We start from the raw sequence: 16,823 nt of genomic DNA on the forward strand, positions 1-16,823 counted from the left end.
GCTTGGGGCGTTCGCTATGGCCAGGGCCCTGTGCAGGCGCAGGTGGAGCCCTGTTACGACACGCCCCCACAAAAGTCAATAAATAGAGTGCTCTCGTCGGAGACCACTCCGTTCCAGACCATGGTTGCATCGTGAGCGTGGCCACAGACTTCTTCCCGTGTTTTTCTGTCGCGTATAACGTTTTCTTCCCTTTTTCGCCTTGGCATTGGCCTTATTGTACTCCATTCATAACTGCGTCTTATTCACGTTAGCAGTTTCTCACGTACCATATTAATATGAAACGCAGTTATCCATCCGGTGCTGCTAAACGAAAGAAAAAGGCAGATGATGTAGCCTTTATTGAGACACAAAAAGGAGCTTTGCTGAAATTTGTCATGGCCGAAAAGGTGCATTCTCCTACTGATTCCTTTCAAAACTGACCAGCAGTAAGCAACAAGCAACATACCAGTTACTGTCGCTGCTGGGGAACGCAGTTTTTCTAAGCTAAAGATAATCAAGAATTACTTCAGGTCAACCATGTTACAAGAATGATTGAATGCTTTAGCATTAATGTCCATTGAGCAAGACATTTTCCAATCGCTTGATTACTCGGCATTAATTAAAGATTTCACAAGTGTTAAAGCGTGAAAATTTGATTTTGCTTCTTGAGCTTTATTCTGGAATGTTCTTTAGCCCAAGTTTTAATTTGGTAGAAAAAACGGTATAAAAAACACACTTTTTAATTGTGACAAAAAAATAAATAAAATGCTCGAAAATTTATAAAAAATATGCACCACTTCACTGCACATTTTGCACACGCTGGGCTTAGCTACATACCTCCACGCGGTGCCCAGTGGAAACAGGTCAAATCTGGCTGAACTGTAGCTAATACTACATGCATTAGGGCCCCCACAGTCTAATTATGCCCAGGGCCCCCAACGTCCTAAGAACGGCCCTGTGTATATATGTCACCATCTTTTAGTGGGGCTGTATACTGATGTCACATTTTGGGTGTCAATGGTTTTCTGAGTATTTTATGTGGCTTACAGGGGGCCACCATCTTGTTTACCATTTCCATGGCCACGTACCTAATGTCACCTTGCTTGTGACATCATCATTACCTGGTTACTGTATAAAGCACAGCAGTAGGTTGCTAATATTATCCTGGTATTGTGGTAAGAATAAAAACTGTGACTTGCCTGCTTCATTTTCAATGTGATTTTTTTGGCTTTTTGATCTTTTGCTTTTGTATATTTTTAAATTTGATTTTTGCCTGACATTTTGGGTTTGTTAATGGTGATTGTCTGAACTTCTGGTAATAACTTGTGTAATGAATGGCCGGCCATTTATCCTGGCCAATACCCCCAAGCCGCCAGGTGGAGCCCTCCTTGCAGCGAGGAGGTCCCCAGAAGACCAGCAGGGCATCATGGACATTGGAGTTTTTATGCAAAGCCCTGCTGGATGCCGTGGGGGCCACAGGAGGGAGCTGCAGGGAGGACCGAGGGCTTCTTCGTGCCCTGTGACCCGGAGGTTCGTCACAAGAAGAGCGACGGACTTCCGGGTTGAAGAAAGGGACTATTTACCCTGACCCGGAAGGGAAAAGGACTCATGGACTATTGGGTAGAAACACTTCCGGGTTAGGGATTATAAAAGGACTTTGGGAACTCACAGACAATGAGCTGAGCTGGGTGGAAGGGTGGCAACGCGTCTGGGAGCTGGAGGATTGGTTTATTGTGTATTATTGTGATTTATTGGTGATTTATGAGTATTGTGGAGGAGAGTGTGCTTTGTACACTGTGGCAAGAAAATAAAGTCAACATTTGGACTTTTACCTGGTGTCTGGAGTCGTGGACAGGGGTTCAAGGGAGCGAGGGCGCCCCCTATCGTTCACACTTGGTATTGTACTTTTGAGTTTCTCTTCTGAATTTGACTTTCCTCCTTATTTCTGATTCCTGTCTTTTTCTGATTTCCCTGTTTCAGCTCCTTGCTCTGTATGACTATGAATCATTTTTGACCTTTTAAAGACAAGCCTGCTTGTTTAGTTCAGGCATTATATAAGACAGCAGTCAGATGTTGTGGCTAGTATTTGGCACTGCTGCCATTAATAAGGCTATAGATCAAAGGTCATAGGTTCAACATTGTCATTTGTGCAGAGTACAGTGAAAATTGTTTCTTGCATGTGCTAATCGGCATGTAAATATAGCAAAGCTTGTGAAAAATAACAGCAACATTTTATAATAGTGACAGAAACATGAAATAAAACATTCTTAAATTAGATTGTTATGTTAACACATTGTTATGCTTGTATTTTTATGTATTTAATTTTTTTTTCAAAATTTCATTCTAAGATTCCATTTCTGTAATTCATTTTATTATGACAGAGAGTCCCAAAACACTAAATAGTTCCAAGAAGATATCCAAAAATGCTGACTAGAGGGGGAAATCCCATCAAAAACCCCAGCTAGATACTAAAGGAACCATGTAGACTCCTTATAAAACAAAAGATGTACTCTCACAAAATGCTCTCTTACAGTGTGAAGCTCCAAAGAGCACAAAAGACATGAAGGAGTTGCCAACAACACAAGGCAAACCAAGTGAACCAAGTCCAGTCAAAGTATAGAATCCAAGGTGAACAGATTCAAAATATCCAAAAAAAAAAAAATCACAAGCATAGAAAAATCACAGTAACTCACCAAACACTCCCTTGCCTTTATAGAGTGGAGAGTAGTCCCTGGCAGTGATGGGCAGGTGGTTCTGCCTTTTGGGAAACCACCAACAAAAACTTAAGCATGTAACAAGGGTAGTGTATACACACATAAATCAAACAATATCTCAAACTATTAAAATACATGAGTAATATCAAATTTCTAACAAAATTCACAATATTAACATAAACAAAATTTTGAACCTCAGTGAGGTGGGGAGGAACCCTGGCTGAAATATAACATATATTCTACGTTGACTTGATTTATTAAAATTTATTTTGTAATTATGCAACACCATTTGCTCATGTGACCACAATCATCACACTGATGATGTCATAGAAGTAACTATGTATAAATGCAACGGCACCCTGTACACTGTCCTTTAGTAGATAAAATTCTTCAGTACTATAGTTAGTTTCTAATTCAAGTGCTTGGTGCTAGGTTTCTCTCTCCTGGATTTAACTTCCATTTGCTCCTTACTTCTGACTTCTGTCTTTTTCAGATCTCTCAGTTTCAACTCCTTGCTTCGCCTAAGTACAATTAATATTTGGCCAAACATCTCCTGCTCTTTTTTTAACTTTCTCGGAATAATTGTTGAATATGCCTTTTGTGTGTACAGAGATCCTGACACTGGGATGTTCCCAGTTGGTTTATGTAATTATCACACTTTGAGGCAACACACATTTCCTTAGACTTTATGAACACTGCAAGTTCCATACAGTTTTTATAGTATTGGTCCTTCTAACACGTTGTTTTGAATAAAATGACCTCATGGGTTACCAGATGCCTGTGGTGTGATGAACAGGAGTGATAGGGGGGGCTGTTGTTTCAGCGGATTCATTTATTATTGCTGTTAATTAATTTTAGAACATGCTGTTTTTGGTTTTCTGCAGATTTTAATATTTTCTCTAGCCGTCTGGAGTTTTTTTCTTATTTTTTCTGTCCTCCCTGGCCATCGGACCTTACTTTTATTCTATGTTAATTAGTGTTCCCTAATTTTAATTATTTATTTTGTCTTTTTTCTCTTTCTTCATCATGTAAAGCACTTTGAGCTACATTGTTTGTATGAAAATCCATCCATTATCCAACCTGCTATATCCTAACTACAGGGTCACGGGGGTCTGCTGGAGCCAATCCCAGCCAACACAGGGCGCTAGGCAGTAAACAAACCTTAGGCAAGGTGCCAGCCCACCGCAGTTGTATGAAAATGCGCTATAGAAATAAATGTTGCTGTTGTTGTTGTTGTTGGTGAGGTTTGTGTGTATGCTTGGTTAATAGTAATTACTGTTTGGCCAGAGAAGGCTTGGTAATGACAAGCATATGCTGGTTTAAAGGTCTGTGCAGAAAGGGGTGAAAGAGGTTTTTTTTGTCTTTTTAAAAGAGGTTTTTTGTTAGAGAGATGAAAGGGGAGAAAGCGTTCACTTGGTAGAGAGGCATCCAAGAGAGAGGATAAGATAGGCAGCATCGGCCATTGCTGGTGAGTCAAAGAAAATAAGAATGAGGGCTGTTGTGGAGGTTCTTTATCATCTCAGTATTCACATCTTCCGAGCAGCATAGCAGATGTGTTAGAGAGAGACCACAGGAACTGGCAGAAGGCGGAAGGATCAAGATGTGGATGCACTGAGAAAAGGGCAAGGTATCCTGGGAAATGCAGAGAAGTGACAGAGGTGGGAGTTCATATCTGTGTGGTGGACCAGGATGTGGCAAGCTGTGTGGTTGAGAACCCAATGTCACGAGAAACAGAAAGAGTGAGAGAATGTAAAGGATTTACCTCTCAGGCTGGATCATTTTAAACATATTTATTGGACTTAGTTATTCATTTTGCACCCAAGGGCATTTGGTTTTATGGCACAGATTTTATGGATTTACAGTATTTATTTGAATTTATTTATTGACTGCACTATTTATTGAAATTTTACACACTTTCATTCTAATTGGTTTAATTTAACTCTGCTATTATTGTATTAAATATGTCTTGCTCTGCTCACTTGCCCTGGACCATCTTAGTTATGACTACTGATGTCCCAGATTTGGGAGGTTGTTCCCAAGGTTACAGGCATGGGATATCACAAGGGCACTGCGACCAACAAAAAAATTAAGTTAATGAGATGTTATTTATTAAAAATCAATTATCGATTAAGGACTGGATTAAACAGCCAAAAAAATCAAGTAAAATATACTATTTTACAAAAAAGAAAAGTATGAAAAATACTTTTAAAAAAAGATTTTTATGATAATTGAAACTCAGAAAACAAGAAAAGAACCAGATGCTATGGCCAACCTAATTACTTTTTCCAAAAGGCTTTCAAGAGAAATCAAAGTCTTACTCCTAAATAGGGAAAGAAGACCTCAAAAGCCTACTACTGTATTTCAATCAAAACAATAATTCTCTAAAAAGAGAATGACCAACTATAAAAAAAATATTCCTTTACTAACAGCATCAAAACCAAGACAGAAAATGGGAGCCAAAGACAAAGGGAAGACTCTCAATGCCCAGCCATGAGAGTAGAGTTCAAGAGTCCTTAAATTAAACGTCCCAAGATGGCTGGCCAATGGTAACACACCTACTCCCTTGGGCACCATATCTAAAGATACAAATAGGAGACAGTTCAGCATGATGAAATGATAATAAAATATGGGTGCAGTAATTATAAGATAATTAACTAAAAAAATTACAATTATTGTAAAAATAACTAAATTCCAGAAAGACACTAAATTCAAATGCAAGCTGCCAAGAACAAGTAAAGAAAAAGAGAAACTGAAAGTAAAGCAAAAATAAAGCAAAACAAGACTAAGAGACAGAGATGTGAACCTGGCACCCATAGCGAGTATATGCACTGCTTACACGTAAGTGTTATCATCACCAAGGTGAAGAACTTGAGTTGGATGCAAAGCCATTCAGACAATAATGGGATGGATCTGTGCACAACAGACAATGGCAATGGAAGCTGACTCTTGAGATGTACAATGCAACTTCTGTTTCAGTGAAGGAATCAGAGCTACAGCAGGAGGTTGAAAAGTACTGGTTAGATAAAGTCAGACTCTCTAATACAAGCAGCACTGGCTTTGCAACCCAACCTCTTAGATCAGCTCTGTTCACCTTTGGAGATGCTCAACAAGAAAGCCTTTAGGTAGTTGTGGAATATATATAGGCCCTCAACCTGGTTCCATGCAGTTAGAGTATGCACCAGTGGATGAGAAGGTTGCTTCAATGTATCTCTGACTTTCTGAGAGGAAAAACTTTTACTATTGTTTGCATGCATGAAACAAATAAATATTAAGAATATTCAGGTTTTTTAAAGACATTGTATGCAGTGCTTGAATGCATATTATCTACTTACTTTGATGTCCATCTGGGAGATTTCAGTGCTCATCTGAGGAATGACACAGAAAGTACATGACTGGCAGAAGTGGCCTGCTTAAATGAATTAGAAGTGGTAAACTGTTGTTAGACTACTTTGTTAGTTATGTATTGTTTAAGATAAAGAACACTTTGACATGTAAACTAAAATCAATGATTGACTTTGCAGTTGTGTCACCTGAGCTGAGGCTATATGTTGTGGAGACTCAGGAAAACAGTTGTGTTGTCAGCTGATGGCTAGTTGCTGGTGAGCAGACTCAAAGATATAGTATAGTCCATTGCTTACTTGTGAAATCCAAATAGGTATTGAGAATGTGTTGGAAGCAACTAGTGAATGGTTCTTTTCAGCCAGCAGTCCTAGAGAGGTATGTCTTCAGAGCAGGGATTTAAGAGGCTGAATTGACCCTGTTCAAGACCTCAGTAGTGCAGGGATTCAAGCAGCTATGAGCAGAAGGTTGTTGGTACCTGTCATAGTGGCACACCAATGCCCTGCTGGTGGACACTTGTGGTAAAGAAACCTATCAACTTGAAGGAAAAGGCCTTTGTGCTATGTTAGAAGCAGAGTCTCTATATTTAACTGTAAGTTACTGGCAGGGCAATATGGCAGCAGCTACTGTGGTGGCCAAAAAGAGAGGCTCTGTAAAACTAGAGTTGGCGGGGCCATGAAGAATAATGTCAGGTGCCCTTGAAGAGGTTCAGGTAAACTATTTAATGACTCATAAAGAACAGATGGGGTGCTAAACAGGCTCTTCATAGTAAGAATGAGGAAACATTTACTTCAGCTGAGAATATTCTCAAGAGGTGGAAGCAACACTTTGAAGAACTGCAAGTGGGGATGCCCTCATCCTCAAAGCTCATTAGAGAAGTGCCATAAGCACTGCTTGGAATGGACTTATCTATGTGATTAAGCCCACTGCAGTGATTAAATATCCACCAGATGGACGAGATCCCACTGTTGGTGCGTGGAGGGTGGGAACAATGTCTTGGAACTGGCAGAATAGAATGGTGGTTCACATATTTTAAAAAGGGGAAAGAGGGGATTTCACTCTTCAGCAGCCCTAGGAAAGCCTATGCCAAGGTGCTAAAAAAAAATTCCATCCAATAATGTAAACTCAGATACAGAAAGAGCAGTAAGAATCTTGGCTATAGAGTACTGGAACAACTCTTTGTCCTTGCAGATGTTGTAGTGGTCATTGAAACTTGCCAATCCTGTCTAGATATGCTTTAAGACTGTGGTGAGTCCTTGTGACAAGTGATTCAAAGTGAGGTGGTATATTGGTGTCACTGCTTTGCGCAAATCAATCCCTATAATGGAAAAATCATAGTTGTGTTTTATACTCAGCATTAAGTTCACTTTGTTCAGTGGAACGTGGAGTCCATTGAGAGGATGTCTTGTCCCATAGCCTGTTCATGATTTTCATAGACCAGATATCAGAACAAAACAGAGAGTCTTGGAGTGTATCAAGTTTGGAAAATTTAGAGTTGAATCTGTTTTCTTTGTTCATGATGTTATTCTCGTCTCTTCTTTATTTTCAGTGTGCACTGGAACAGTTTTCAGTGAGTGTTCCATGTAGTTGTGATGAAAATTAACACCTTCAAATATGAGGTCATAGTCCATCCATCCATCCATTATCCAACCCGCTATATCCTAACTACAGGGTCACGGGGGTCTGCTGGAGCCAATCCCAGCCAACACAGGGCGCAAGGCAGGAAACAAACCCTGGGCAGGGTGCCAGCCTACCACAGAGGTCATAGTCCTCCCTTGAAAAAGAATGCCGTATTTTCTTCAAGGCTGAAAGAAGAGCTCAAATGAAATGAGCTCAAGTACCTTGGTGCTAGAAATGGCAGTAAGACTGTAGTGGCAACAAATCAGTGTAGTGGCAGCAGCTCTTTGTTTATCCTCCACTATGCCTATGGTCATGAATATTAGATAATGACTAAAAGAGTAGGTAAGTGCACTAAGGTTTCTGCACAGTGTTATAAAACTCACTCTCAGTTATAGGGTGAGACTCTCTGGATCTTGAGGATCCAGTTTAGGTTGTCTAGGCAAGGAATTAGGATGCACCCCGGGCACCTCTTTTGTTAGGTTTATAACACACACCACACTGGCAGAAGCTCTAATGAAAAGATTATATATAATATACTGAAAAGATTATATCACATGAAGGCCTAGAAGTGTCAGGAAATTCCTCAAAAACAGTTAGAATAAGTTGTTCAAGATATGTTACAGGATAAGCACTTAAAAGTTACTATAAGTGAAGTGATGTTGCATTTCTTTTTACTCATATTTAACTTTCTAATGCACTGATCTCCTAAGTGATTAAGCTGAAATTGAAAACTGTGAATACAAATCTGAGGCATGAACATCCATTTACACACCTCTTTTTTCCCTTTTGACGACTGAAGTATGCTAAAAAAACAGTAATCCTTAAAACTCTGTGACATAAAAACAAATGAGATGAAGTACTTGTTCAGTACACTGTTTATTTTCTTAAATATAGCATCTGAAACTAAAACAGTCCAATATTTTCTACAGCAGTAACACAAAAACTAAAAAAATAACCTAAGGCAATTAACATTTTCCTTAAGTACACCACAATACTACAGAAGTATTAATTAATTTTTATTTTATGTAATCTGTGGTGGGTTGGCACCCTACCCAGGATTGGTTCCTGCCTTGTGCCCTGTGTTGGCTGGGATTGGCTCCAGCAGACCCCCGTGACCCTGTGTTCGGATTCAGCGGGTTAGAAAATGGATGGATGGATGGATTTTATGTAATGCCTTGCACCACAAGTTGTATCACAAATGATACCACAACTGATTGTGTTAATATCCCAAGCCTGATTTGCAGCTACAGTATATTATCTATTTATATATATTTAAAAAAATGTATAAATATACATATATATTTAAGTGTTAATGAAAGCCCATCCACATTACAAAGCATCCCATTCAGGCAAGTAAGAAGAAAATGATAGCTACCGTCAGTTTTGAGCTGTGGCGTACAAATTTGATAGTTATTTTCATAACATATGTGAGACTTTCTCAGGTGTTTCTTTCACCACGTTTCAGATAGTGGGAGCATACAAACAGAAACACGGAATACATCAAGTGTTCTGGTGTGTGTTTTTGTCAATTAAGATGTAGGTATGTATTTTAATACCATTTGTTTATCAAGGCACCAAAGAGTGTGGTGACTTGTTTGGTGACTTTATTGTTTTTTCAGATATACTTTCACTGTAAACAGGCACAGTGGCGCAGTGGTAGTGCTGCTGCCTCGCAGTAAGGAGACCTGGGTTTACTTCCCGGGTCCTCCATGCATGGAGTTTGCATGTTCCCCCCGTGTCTGCGTGAGTTTTCTCTGGGTGCTCCAGTTTCCTCCCACAGTCCAAAGACATGCAAGTTAGTTAGGCGCATTGGCAATCCTAAATTGTCCCTCGTGTGTGTGTGTGTGTGCCCTGCAGTGGGCTGGCACCCTGCCCAGGCTTTGTTCCTGCTTTGCACCCTCTGCTGGCTGGGATTTGCTTTAGCGGACCCCCGTGACCCTGTGTTAGGATTTAGCGTGTTGGAGAATGACTGACTGACTGAATTTCACTGTACTAACTGCATGTGAGAACATTACTACTACACGATATTATACAAAGGAAACAAATTTTTAAACTTAATGGGTGGAGCTTGTTTTAGTAAATGCGCATGGGAGGAAGCTAAAGGGCTTGAAAGAGGGCAATTCTGAATCAGACCGGGATGTGGCAGAGTGCAGTGATTCTTTTTCTCACTTTCCTGCAGACCATTCATGGGAAATTCCACTTGGCGCTGTTGACGTCACTTCCGGGTCCGAACCTATAGATGAAGACCTCTCCGGTTCCGGCCCCCTTGATGTCATATCCGGGCTCGAGCCTATGGTTGAAGACCCTTCCTATCCTGACCTTTAAAAGCCTCCACCTTCCCCTATTTCCTCAGTTCTGTTTTGGACTCCTGTTTGTGCACATTAGTGCTACCATTTATTCGCAATTTGCAGCCAGGAAAATTATATACGGGTGGTTGCTCCAAACCTTGCTATGGCTCTTTGTGGAGTTTGTGACAAGAGTCAGAACTGAAAAGAAAATATGAGCTAAAGCAGTATAGTACAATGATTAGTGCTGACACTTCACAGATTCAGCATTTTATTACAGACTATTTGGAGTTTGTGTGCTTTCTCAATGCTTTCTCAATGCTGTCATTGAATTTCTTTAAATCTGTCTCAAAGATTTATTTCAAACATACTGAAGAAACACTGCAATGCATTTCAAAATGGTATTATGGAAACATACAAGAAATGCAGTTACGAACACAGGAAAGAAATCAGATTGGCTAAACATCAGTACAGAAGGTAGTTAGAGACAGGAATTAACAGCTGTAACAATTTGTACAAACTTTGGCTTTGGTTAGGGATGCTTATGAAGTACAAAGTTAAACATAATCCAACATCACCTTTTATATTTATATTTTCCCATCTAGATACATTTATTTCCTTCTGCACACACTTTTTTTTTCATTGAGATGAAAAGCAACTGACCACTCAAATGACTACATTGCCACATAATTTACCATTTTTTTGTTTCTGCAACTGACCTAAGGAGGGCTTTTAAACAGGTTAATCTCCACAAGGCCTCCACTCCGGATGAAATTTCAGGCATGCATTAAAAACCTATAGCAATCAATTAGATGACATCTTAAGTGCCTTCTTTATTGAATCTAAGAGAATATGTGATCCCTGATTGATTCAAAAGCATAACAATTACCCCTATGCTTAAGAAAACAATAGTGACTATAGACCAGTGGCACTTACTCCAGTCAAGATGAAGTGCTTATAGAAATTGGTGCAGAGACACATGAAATTAAATATTCCAGACAGTTGTAATAAATTGCAATTTAAATATCAACACTATCAGTTTACAGATGATACAATCTACTTTAAACTACTAGCCAAAGGGAAGACTTTTATTTAGACTTAACATAAAATGTTTCCATTTTTAGGTTACAAATTTAGCCACCACCACCTTACCCTATACCAGTGCTTCTCAATTATTTTCTGTCATGCCCCCCCTAGGAAGAAGAAAACATCTCGCGCCCCCCGTGCGACTATAAATAGTATCATTTGTCTATAAAATTGTTATAAGTACACCTCTGCATAACACTGTATCCTTATTAACGTATAAGAGAATAAAAAAAGAAAGAAATATGGACCAATTTACAACAAAGAATAGCTTTATTAAATGTAACAGAAAAGATTTAAAGTGCATTCTAAATTCAAAAAAAAATTTAAAATAAAAATAAAAAAGCATGTTCCCCGAGGTCAAACGCGCCCCCCTTGACGGAGCCACGGCGCGCCCCACTATTTGAGAAACACTGCCCTATACAGATGTGCCCTTTGAGCAGAATTTCATGATGTTACTACACCTGTACTAGTAGAAAGGATCACCAACATTATAATGGTTAGAGAAGTGACATAAGCACATTCACATGGATTTGCCAGAGGGTAAATAGTTAACATAATTAAAAAGATACTAATTTCAAATAGCTTTAAAAATTATACAAAAGCCTGGAATCCCCTATAAACATGGACAGATTTTCATGGCTTTGTTTGCTGGCAGAGAATCTAATTGTTTTCACATACATTTCTTTTTGGAAAATGTACACTTTTATAACAAAATATTTGGTCAGTGTTAATATTTAATTAACAACAAATGCCTGCTTTTTAATACTTCTGTTGAAATTCAAAAATCCAAACAGTACATATAATACAATACATTTTATCATTAATTAACTGAGATATCCTGACATATCTTTCTAGTGTACTCAGAATGCTATAAGAGATGAGGTAACGTTTCTGGTTGTATTCTGCCAAAGGCCCAGTTAACATCCACATCTCTTTTGAATTTCTGTAGAAAGTGCTTCAAAGGGTATGTTTTATGTGTAATATTATAAGAAATTTCTCTTACTTTATTTATAATAAAACATTTATGAGGGAATAACCAGTTTTTTTCTTCAATATTAACAAAGTTGCTCCAATATGTAGTTACATAATGTACAGAAACCACCTCATGTTGAAACAAAGAATGGGTAGCTATTGTTGTTCTTAAAGGACTGTGAAAAACAAATTCTTCCACAAGCTGTAACAGAGCTAACTAAAGAAGTGACATTAGCTCAAGAAACTCCTAACACTTAACCATCAGGTATAGTCCCCAAGAGTAAATTATTAGCTGTAACAGGAAAATTAAAATAAGAGATAAACTTACTAAAACTCAAGAGATTACCCCATGTGCTCAACAACTGACCTACCTAAAGGATACTCTTTAGGAAAATATACTTATTTTTGCACAAAATATAACTGTTATTCTATATTTAACAATACTGAAATGAAAAAGTGTGCTTGTAGATAAACGTCCATGCAAATAATACCTGTTTATGATATTCTGATAGCTTGATAGGTATTTTTTTTTCCTTTTTATAATTGCATGTCAAAAGGTAGGAGAGTCTCCCAAGCTGATCCATAACAAATTTGGGAATAAAATTCCAAAAAAGAGGATGAACTATTTATGAAACAATTTAACCATTTTAAATGTTAAAAAAACAGATGAAAAATCCAAAACATCAAGTCCTCCATTTTTATAAGAGTTAATAACCACAGATTTTAATAATGTAATTTACACAATTCTACAGAAAATGAAAAGCTATTTGGTTTATCCTTTTAACAGTTTTGTTATTTATATGTAAAGAAGAGGCAACATAAATACACCTAGAAATACCTTCTGCCTTTGACAAATATGACATATCCTATTAAAAACAGATCCCTTTGCAGTCGGTGACTGAATTTGTTTTTTGCTTTATCAATCACTGGATTGGTGTTAAAAGCAATCCTGTCTTGTTGTTCTTTGGTTATCAAGATACCAAATTAATTTATTTGCTCCTTAGCTGAGATGTCACTAACAGCTACTATATCACAATTTTTCAAGGCAAATAACTCACGTTCATTAAGATTTATAAACATACATGAAGCTTTCGAGAACACATTCATTATGTCTATAGCTGGTTGTATCTATGCAGAGTTTTTTAAAGTAATGTTGTATCATCTGTCAGCAGACTTATAATGACAATTCTTCCAGCAACAGAAATTACTTTCAAATGATTTGATTGAATGAAGTGGCAAAAAACTTGAGTCACAAGAAAAAAAAGCTAAGCGAAAATCGGACATCCTTGACTAATTCCTTTTTTCAAGTAGAACGTCTAGGGAGTATCATACCTTAATTTAACTGAACTATGTCCATTTGCATATGAGATTTTCATAATATTACATTAAATAATTACCAAAGCCAAATTTCTGTAAACAGTACAAAATAAAGGGATATTCAATAGCATCAAAAGCTTTAATGAAATCCAAGAAAAGTATATACAGGTAGGTGTCATCCAAAACAAAATCATAATAATCAATAAGATCAAAACCTAATCTAATTTTAATAATAATAATAAAATAATAATTAAATATGTACCTATTACTAATAAAACAAGACAATCAATGTCTGTGTCTATAATATTTAGTTCTGTTAGCAAATACCACAGCAAACTCTTTATAATCATTATTAAGAAAAGTGACAGGCCTGCAGTTATCAATGAACAACAAATCTTTTTTTGTTTTAGTTATTAGACAAATTATGCCTCGTGTCATGTTAGTGAGAAGTGAGCCTAGTGCAATACGCTCAGAGTAAACTTCAAAAACAAAAGGCACTAGCAACTCAGCAAAACGTTTATAACATTCCCTGGTGAATAAGGCTATTAATTGCCTCTGTTATTTCCCCTGCAGTAACTGGAGAGTCACACATATTTTTTTTTTCTTCCTGAATAAGAGAATGCAAATTAGTGTGAAACTTTGAAAAAAAATGCAATTTTATCATCATTTAATTTAGATTTGTACAAAGTGTGGTAATAGTTACAACAGAAATTGAAAATTTTCACTACATTATCAGTAACAGTCCCTTCAATATTCCATTGCACAATTAAGTTTTGCATAGGATTTTTCAAAATAGAGATGTAAGTAACCAGAGATGAGATTTGATCCCATGCTCCATCCATTTATGTCTAGACCTTTTATAAATGGTGTTTGCTCTTCTTTTATGTGAATCATTTAATTTGCTTTGTAACACTTTTAACTTTAACTTCTGCTCATCTGACAAACTCCCTGGTGATAAATTGGAAAAGGATGTAATATCTGAAATAAGCTTTTCCTCCAGAGCATGTCTAGATTTGACAAGTGAGCTACTATATTTTCTTAAGTGTTTGCCTATTTCAAATTTAGAGAGCTTCCAATTACAAGAAAAGAATCCTTCCCTTTGGGCTTTAGCCCAGTAAACATTAAACTTTTACACAGTTTTGACCGAGTAAAGAACTATTCTTCTTCCAATAACAAAATAATCTGTTATTAGTCATATTAAGAAAAAAATACTGTTAGAAACTTTATGATTAGTCAGAGGAGTTGACAAAATGTTAACTGTAATACTATTTTTGTCTAAAGATGAGAAACAAGCCAAGCATCTATAAGTGGTTATCTAGAGCCTTTACTATTGCTCCATGTATATACTGTATTATTTAAATACGTCTCCCTCCAAATATCTACAATGTCAAACTTGGTCAGGAGTAACTTTAATATAGAATTTAAATGAAAGGGCTGACCTGGAGGTGATCTGTCAATAACCCTACTCAAAACAACATTAAAGTCACCCTATCAACAAATAATCATCAGGATCAGAAGATAGCCAATGCACAAGTCTAGCCTCCAACACACTAAGTAATTGTTCATTACCAGTGTTAGAGTTAACCCATATTATTAACCCATATTATATTATTAAATCTGAAGACTGAACAAATACAATGACAGTGAAGGTCATAATGAGTGTTTAGAACATTTCCTTAAAAATTATTTTTCAAGAATGCTCTGACCCATGAGACAGCCAGGCACCACCACTTCATTGAAATCTTCAAAAATTAACTGACAGTAGGATGTGTTTCTTGGAAAATGACAAAATCAGTTTTAAATTGTCTGGTAAATAAAAACAATGTGTTATGTTTTATAATATATCAGGACATTGTGGCATTTAACAAAATAACAGAAAAAATCTAATAAACAATAAAATGTGTAATAAAAATCTTCTCCATTTGAATTTCACAGGCTGCTCCATTCCTTCATCTCACCACTGCAAACATTCACATTAACAGTCTTGAGGTCAGCAATGACAGTTTCCACCATCTTGTTCTATGTCATCTAATTGAGAGCCGACTTCTAATGATTTCTTCTTCACAGCAGGGGATTTACTCAACGTGGCAGGCAGTAATGGAGAGTCCTCCTCAGCTGTGCAAATAGAGTCTTCCTCACTCATGTCTCTATTGTAGTCATGGCCACCGACAGGTAATACACTAGCCTCGGCTGAGGAAGACTGTGTTAATGTACAACTATTGTACATTAAACTGCATAAAAAGTTAATAAACTAACTTTCAAACTCTGAGATGAAGTCACTGATGAGTTAGAAGGCTTTTATCATTCTTTCTCAATTTTTTGTTGCAGAAAAGTAATAAAAGCTACTCAGAAGCCCCATATGCATGTCCACGCAGGAAGCCATCTTGAATCCTCCATATTCAACAAATTATTTGAAAGGTTCAAGGCAACTCAGCTTCCTACTACTATAGGTCTCAACTGCAACCCCACAGGCTGTAACCACAGTGCCGCCTGAGGCAGCTACTTGAATGTGCTATTGTGATCAGTGTGAAGTTTTACATTGCCTTGAATTCTGACCTTACATGGTGTACATTTTTACTTTCTTGTATACAAAGTATAGGGAAAGTATTGGAATCCTCCAAAAATTCCATTTCGACATTTTGATGAATCTCGATGTTTTAGACATCCCTGAATCCAAAAATACCATTTTTGGAATTATGTCAGTGAGTCTGTCTATGTGTGTGTGTATGTAAACACAAAACTTGAGTATGCTTTCACTTAGGTTAACCAAGTTTACATACAAGTATTAGGTATAAAATGTAGATTTTTATCAACTGGTACTTTTCATTTTATTAATGCAGCTGCAGAGTATGATTTATTCAACTTTACTTTCATAACAATTGTTCAAAATATTATTAATCTGATTTGATTCTTTGTTTATGGTTCTTTAATGTACATAATATAAAAATATAATGATTGTCTTGTGGTTTACTCCTCAAATGCCCATCCCGATATCTGACTATACGAGAAAGTCGAGGGGAGTCCACTCCCGATTTTTTCTGTTTTCTATTCTGCTGTAATTGTGTGAATCTGAAATTCAGCACACAGGAGGATTTAGTTTGAAAAAGAATGATTTAAAGGAATAAATATGGCCAACTCTGAGGATGCTTACATTCTCTTGGCCTATAAATGATCTTTCCTTGTAGGGCATACTGCACGGTGTGTGGATTAGTCAGGAGTAGTTGGCATTGCTGGCTGTGGGATGCTGGTCATGCAATTTTTTCCTTCTTGTAACGTATCCATGCTCTTTGTGGCCTTTGTTCAGATCGCGTGTATGATTTCCTGGTTGCCAGTTGGCTTGGCTGCCATGTGATGCAGTATACTTTGCTGATGGTGGCTTGACGGTGACTTTTGGGTGATTTGGGCTGCATGTGGCAGGACTTGTGCATAAACCTTTATGATCTGGTTCTGAGGCAGCAATTCTACCATTATGCTATTCAGTGTGCCTTTTGACCTGAATTCCATGACATCA

Source organism: Polypterus senegalus, chromosome 8, assembly GCF_016835505.1.
Source record: "Polypterus senegalus isolate Bchr_013 chromosome 8, ASM1683550v1, whole genome shotgun sequence".
NCBI classification, from domain to species: Eukaryota; Metazoa; Chordata; class Cladistia; order Polypteriformes; family Polypteridae; genus Polypterus; species Polypterus senegalus.